Source organism: Echinops telfairi, unplaced genomic scaffold (assembly GCF_000313985.2).
Source record: "Echinops telfairi isolate 266 unplaced genomic scaffold, ASM31398v2 ScPeMD7_9;HRSCAF=40, whole genome shotgun sequence".
In the NCBI taxonomy this organism is placed as follows: domain Eukaryota; kingdom Metazoa; phylum Chordata; class Mammalia; order Afrosoricida; family Tenrecidae; genus Echinops; species Echinops telfairi.
In genome coordinates this window covers 31197670-31204850 of record NW_022103906.1, presented here as the reverse complement: position 1 = coordinate 31204850, position 7181 = coordinate 31197670, and positions in this window count along the sequence as shown.

Below are 7181 nucleotides of genomic sequence, written 5' to 3'. Positions count from 1 at the left end.
ATGATAGGCAAATCTATAGAGACAGTGATTGGTATTATGCATGGCAGGGGAGGTTGGGGGAAATGGGGAGCTAACAATGAGTAGGAGAAGAAACTGTTCTTAAATTGCCTGCTGTGATGATTGCACAACTCTTCTTGACATGAATGATTAAAGAGTCTGATCTGGGAAGCATATACCAAGAAACCTATTTTTTTAATAAATAAATTCAAATAATGCATAACAGAGGTGCAGGACAAGGGGAATAGTGGGAAAGGCAGACATTACAAATTAACAAGAAGTGGTACCTGACATATTTTTAATATCCCCACCCCCAAATTGACATATCTATTATATAAACTAGAATATTGAATTATATTTAACAGCCAGAAGCTTCAACTCATACATATCTTTTCACTTGTTCAATCAACCAACTCAAATATACTTTTCTGTGCTACTCTTTTAGCCCCAGGCACCTCCTCTTAAGTAGCAGTAGAGCTTCACACTTATATTTCTTTCCCCCACTCCTCCCTCCACTGACAGATTGAAAGCTCCTTCAAAGGAGAGATTATTTTGTCTCTGTACCTCCTCAGTATTCTCTTGTGTGTGCTAGGACATAAGGGCCTCTCAGTTACTATTCAAATGAATAAGTGAATCAAACATTCAATGAGTATTTAATGAACACCCACTGATGTGTATAGTTCTAGTTTGAGACTGTTCAGAATGCAGGAAATATGACAAATGGCCCTATTTAAAGGAGTTTCTAATCTAATAGGATAGAGAAGATGAGATTGATAGATAGGCAAAATGTGAAACAGCAAATCCTTCAAATTTAAGATTAACAAAACTGGGCATGGTGATCCCAAGAGGGAAGCTGCCTAGCCATGTTTTCCTTCTGGAATCTGCCGCTGCCCGTGGTAGATGTCCAGACCCTGTTTGTGGGTTGGATGAATGAGTGTAATATACAGGCTATTGGATCAGAAAGAGATTTGATTGGAGCTTACACAGTCTAACCTCGTATCAAAGATAAAAGGTGTTCTCAACCAAGTTCCTCCCACTCAAACCCCCCTCCTTCTTCTCTAGTCTGGAAGACCCAGGTCATAGCTGATCTTGACAAAGACCTGGTAGTCCGATGTATTGAGATCTTAGTTTCTTTTCTCTTCTTTCTTTCTTTTCTCTTTCTTTCCTTGCTTAGGGTTTTCAATCCTATGAAATGCACATTGTACATTATATTCATTTATAATGTGTTTTAAGTTCTGAAAAATGTCAAGGACACAATAAAGCTCAGAAGACAATAGAACAGAGAATCAAATACTCATGGTCCAGATGTATTAAAGATGCACACCTTCCCACATTTTCCTCAGACCTCCACTCAAATATACTTGAAAATACGGACCTGGGTGGTGCAGATGTTTAGTACCCTCAGCTGTTACATGAAAAGTTGCAGGTTCAAGTGCGCTCAGAAGTGCCTGCGAAGAAGGCCCAGTGACCTAGTTCTGGAAAACCAGCACTGAGAGCTCGAGAGAGCACAGCTCTACCGCCACTCATGGCGCTGCCATGAGTCAGAACCAAACTGGTGGCTGCTGGCTTTTTATTTTTAATAATTAAAACAAAAACATCTTCAATGATTGATTGACCCAGTCACAGTGGTTGCCTGTGAGAAACGAGGACGCAGGGGCCAATGGGATGGAAGGCAATGTTTATGCAGTTACTGTTTTTTCAAAAAATTAATTCCAGCAACACAAAAAGCCGGAAAGCTGGTTTCGGTTCCCGAACCCTTCAGCCTCCTCCCTCTTAAAGCAATCGGAAGCGGCTGCTGCTTTGTTTGCTTGATCGATTTGTTTGCTTTGCTGAAGGTGTCTGGTGTTGGGATGCAGCATTTCTACGGGTCCACGGAATCTCCACAATCAGTTGGATTGCGCGCTGCAGGAGGGTAGGGCCAAGTCCTCATACACACATTTGTCTTCTGCACGGAGCTTCCTTTGTTAAACTGTGCAGTTTCTGTGAACAAGGCCTGTGCAGCTCATTTTGTAGTTTTAATAAGGGTTTTTCTCCCAAATGAATACTTTGAAATGTCTTCATTTATCATCTCCCTCTTAGTCTTCCCAAGAATGTTATAAGTGGAGCAAGTCAAATATATGTGTAATTGCTAACTTGCTTCCAAGGAATTCCCATTACAAGAGGTTGAAGGATTACAGAATTCCATTGTGAATCCCATCTAGACATACACAGTCTCCAGAAGACAGCCCTCTGACTTGCATTCAATCTGTAGTAACAGGCCAACACCCCCAGGAAACCTATAACAGTAACCTTTTGAGGTACATAGTAACAAACAGGTGCTACATGTGTCTAAACTCATCAAAATGCCACTAGGATTGTAATGATTACTGTGCTACTTTAAAGAAGTTTTAGTGTATCTGGAAGTGCTTAAAAAGGTACACTATATTAGGAAAAGTCAAAAAGTCGCACCACCGGCATTCCCGGTCTCACATACACAGGTTTATCACAAACCAAAATGTGTTTAGACGTGCCTCTGCCCGCAGTGAGCAGCTGCAGAGCAGTTCTCTCAAGAACACACTTGTGTTCGTCTTGTCAGGGAGCCTTCCAAAAAAGGTCCAATAATAGCAGGGGCTTCTGAAGGGATCTGGTGGGTCATTGAATTGCAAACCTTACCTAACTATTGCAATGTACAACCCGAATGAGAGTGAAAGGCAGATTTAGGATTAGCACTTGTTCATATTCCGGGAGCTGCCTGTTCTATGCTTTAGAGATCATTGGACACATTTTCCTTGCCTGCTTTTGATGATAAACAGTTGCAACGCCTCCACAGTGGGAAGATGGAATCTTCTCTGGCCTGATCCACTGCAGATGCTTAGCTGCATGGTGGAATAACTGCAAAGGTCAATAACTCTTTCTTTCATTTTTCATTAAAGTGCTTGGAGCGGGCACATATAATTCCTGAAGGAATAATTACTTGGAATCTGGCATGCGATTCTTATTCACTCCAGTGAGCGAACCTTGAAAATTCAGTTCCAACGCCAGCCTTTGACGGGTTTTTGTGGGAGCTTCACCTCACATCTTAGAGCAAATGAAACTTCTTAGGAAATTGTCATTACCAAATTCAGAGTTCCCAGGCTGGGTAGCGAGGCACGAACCCCAACAGCCACCATGCTGAGCACATTTGTCAGATGGGGATTGGAAGGGGCCGGGTGTCACAGGGGAGGAAAGGAACCATTAGACTAGTTTGATAAAATGGCCCTTGGTTCAAACCTTGATTTACTACACATTGAGGAAAAATCCAAGAAAACGGTTGTTATGCTAAAATCCAGGCCCTGTGGACATAAGCCTGCTCATAAGAACAGGCTCGGCATTAATCGGACACCTTGGGGAGCTCAGGTGTTCCTGCTGACCAGCAGGGCCCCCTGGTTCAAATCCAATTCTGTGGCTAGAGCTCAGATATGCATAAGACAGAGGCGGGGGCAGAGTTTGGGGAGGCAGACTCAATGCTGCCCATGCTGATCTCACCATTGGAACCCACTGGGAGTTGTTATGGATATCTGGCAGAGCGCAGAATCATCTAGTCAACCACCTGAAGACACTCTGGTTCAGCTGGTCTATTAACGTCTCGGTTTACAAATAATCCAAACCCTTCTGGCTAGAACCAAACAAATGGAAACACAACGGAAGAAGGCTGGGGTGGCTCAGGAAGTAGAAGTTCCCTGAAGAATTCGGGTCTAGGGAATAGTCAAAGGACAGCGCTTGTGGTGCCGTCAGGTAAGCAATGGGTTGCTAACCGGGGGCCAATAGTTCAAAACTTCCATTGGTTCTTCAGAAAAAGATGAGGTTATCTGACCCCAAAAAGATGGCCAGCCTTGGAAACCCTTCATAGGGTCACTGTTCGTCTGAAGTGACACGATGGCAACGGTTTGCTTCTTTGGTTGGTTGGTTGGTTGGTTGGTTGGTTGGTTGGTTGGTTGGTTGGTTGGTTGGTTGGTTGGTTAGTTTAGAGAATGTTAAGAAACCTCAGCTCCAAGAACCACATGAATCCTTCTACTAGAGCCATGCTGTCCAAAGGCAATAAATTTGAGCCAGGTCACTTACTTTAAATTTCTTGTAACTACATATAAAAAAGTAAAGAAAGGTGAAATTAACCTCAATAACATTCTCTTTAGCCCCATCTGGCCAAAATAGTCTCATTTCCATACATAATCAACCAGAATATTTTTTTTGTTAACTTCAGAATTATTAATGGGGTATTTGCATTCATTTTTTTGGTGCGAAGTCACTGACATCTGGTGTGTGTTTTACCATTACAGCACATCTCAGTTCAGACCAGCCGCATCTCAAGGGCTCAATAACCCCATGTCGCTAGCAGCTTTCTTACTGGAGTGCAACTAATGACCCAAATGACAACCAACAGTGTCTGCTATCAGGGTAGTTTAGCACAAAATTCTAGAATTCTGGGAGATAGAAATGTGATAGGCCCAGCGAGGGTCCTGACTCTGTCTCAATCACCCATCAATGGCAGGGCAGGACCACTGAGTGCTGCTGAGGTCCAATCATCAAGGAAGAAAGTGATGAGCAAGGTAGCTCCCTTGAGATTTGCAAGGGACTGGAGATGTGCTATAGAGATGCTTACAGGCTCCGTGGCTAATTTATGATGAGGCAGGTTTGGACTGTGGATCTATTTATTCCCTTTGTTACAGATTAAGAATGGCGGCCAAAAGGGTTCATTTAAATTGTCAAAGATATTAACCTTCTTTCCCTTATCGTCTTCGGTGTGGTGGCGATGGAGATGCATGCACCAACTGATGAACCCTCATGACATGTACTTCACCTCTCAGGAAGGAATAGGCTGCTGTGGTTGGAACTCACTCAATGGTACCTAACAAAAATAACAGCAAACTCAAGACCTCAGCAGTACTTTCCATCCATGACCATGGAGCTGATGCTGACTCGTAGCAGCCCTATGACGGGAAGTAGAACTGCCCTGTGGAGTGTCCATCTTTCTAGTAGAAAGGGTCATCTTTCGTCTGTGAGTGGCTGGCAGTTTCGAACTGGTGACCCTGCATTTAACTGTTGAACACATAGCCCACCACACCACCAAGGCACCTGTGTTTTCAGTGAGTGTCCCAAATTATCTCCTCCTAATTGTGGTTAGCGCTCGAATGCTAACCACAAGGTCAGGGGTTCAAACCCCTCCCCACCCCACCCCAGCCACTCTGTGAAAGAAAGATGAGACTCTGCTCCTGTAAAGACTTACAACCTTGGAAAGGCCATGCAGGGTCACGATGAGTTGGAACCAACTTGATGGCAGTAGTGGGGTGTGTAAGGGTCGTGGCAAACTGGTAAGGGGGTGGGACAGAGGCGATGAGGGAGGACTTCATTTGTATTGTTTACCAAATCTTGTGGTGGAGACACTGCCATCACGATCAATTAGTTTCAAGCTACCAACATCACACTGACCTGTCTGCCAAACTCCTGAAAATTCCATGTTCTTCCCTCCTAGTGCAAAGTGGCCTCAGTGCTGCCCAAACATTCGCTTTTCTATGAACTTCCAAGCTGTCACTGTTCACTCTGCCCCCAGAAGCAATGGGGTGCGGTATGGTCTGAGGCTTCCCTGGCTGCCAACCCCCCCCAGCTCTGCCCCTCTCTGCTTGGTGCATCCCCTTGCCCATTGAGTTGATGGAAACTGACTTGCAGGAGGGCAGTGAAGCTCTGAGAAAATGTGAGAAGCCTGCACATATGAAGTCCATCATACATCCCACGGGGAGTATTTTCCCTTTTCTTATTTTTAAACAAGCAAACTCAAACAGCTAGTCAGGCCTGAGGCCAGCATTAGAACACAGTCATGCCTATTCAAGAATTTCAAAATAAATTACCAAAATTATTCAGTTCAGGTGTGGGGGGGATGGGAGGCAGGGCACAGGAGAGAAGGACGGAGCTGACACAATGAGGAGAAGCGAAATGACCATTATGAATTATTATGATAAAAAAAGAAAAATAATACTAGATTCTTTGGAAGGTCTCTAGACAGTGCCACATAAATCCTGACAGGATATTCTCAGCCGATTCCGTCTCCTTCCCACAACAATAACAAACAAATTTTATATTTCAAAGCTAAGGTATTTAATGAACTCTAAAGTGTATACATTTAATGTTCTGTAGATCTTTGTTGACAGCACCGAAGAATTTTGGCTTCTTCCCTAGGCCAGCTGTGCCATCCTTAATCTGACAAAAGGTTGTCAGCAAGTCCCTTTCTCAGCAGGAGGAATCAGAGCACACAGATGCTGGGTGAGTCTTGTGATCACACATCATTAGAGCAGAGTTTGAAAGTTCAGATGTGAACTGTCTTTTCTTTTCTTTCTTTCTGTGTCTTCCTCTTTTTTCTGTTTGATTTTCATTTACTTGGGTGCATGAGGAGTATTGTATCCACTTAAAATGTGTGGTATTATAAAACATTTCAGGGGCCCAACAAAGGACAGGAAATGGTAAAAGAGAATCAAGTGCCCACGCTTCAGATTTAGCAAATGCTCACACTTTGTCACCCTTGCTTCAGATCCAAATTTAAACATATCTAATAAAAGTGTATATATATCCAACGTGCTTTTCCCCGAGCAGGTCTGCTGCACACGTTCTCTTAACTCAAAGGTGATAAGGAACAAAGGTGTTACTTTGAGGGCTCAGGGGGGCCTGCTCTAAGCCACGTGCTTCCTGTCGCCTCATGAGAAAGCTGGACAGAAGGAGGAAGACCAGAGGACGGATGCATTCACATTACGGTGTTGACAAGAATGGACTGCCTGAGAACAAACAGGTCTGTCTGGACGGATAGCCAGAATGCTCCTAAGAGGGAGGATGCTGACATTTTCCCCCTCATGGGCCCTTTTCCACCCCCTTTACCTGTGGAGTATTACACACACAGGGAAAAACAAAAAGCGCACAGTTACCCTGACCTTCTCATCAGAACGACGACAGCATCCCAGTAACCCCTGTGTAGATGCTCTTCTTCCTGCTTCTCCCCTCCCCCCCAGCTCCAAGAACCACATGAATCCTTCTACTAGAGCCATGCTGTCCAAAGGCAATAAATTTGAGCCAGGTCACTTACTTTAAATTTCTTGTAACTACATATAAAAAAGTAAAGAAAGGTGAAATTAACCTCAATAACATTCTCTTTAGCCCCATCTGGCCAAAATAGTCTCATTTCC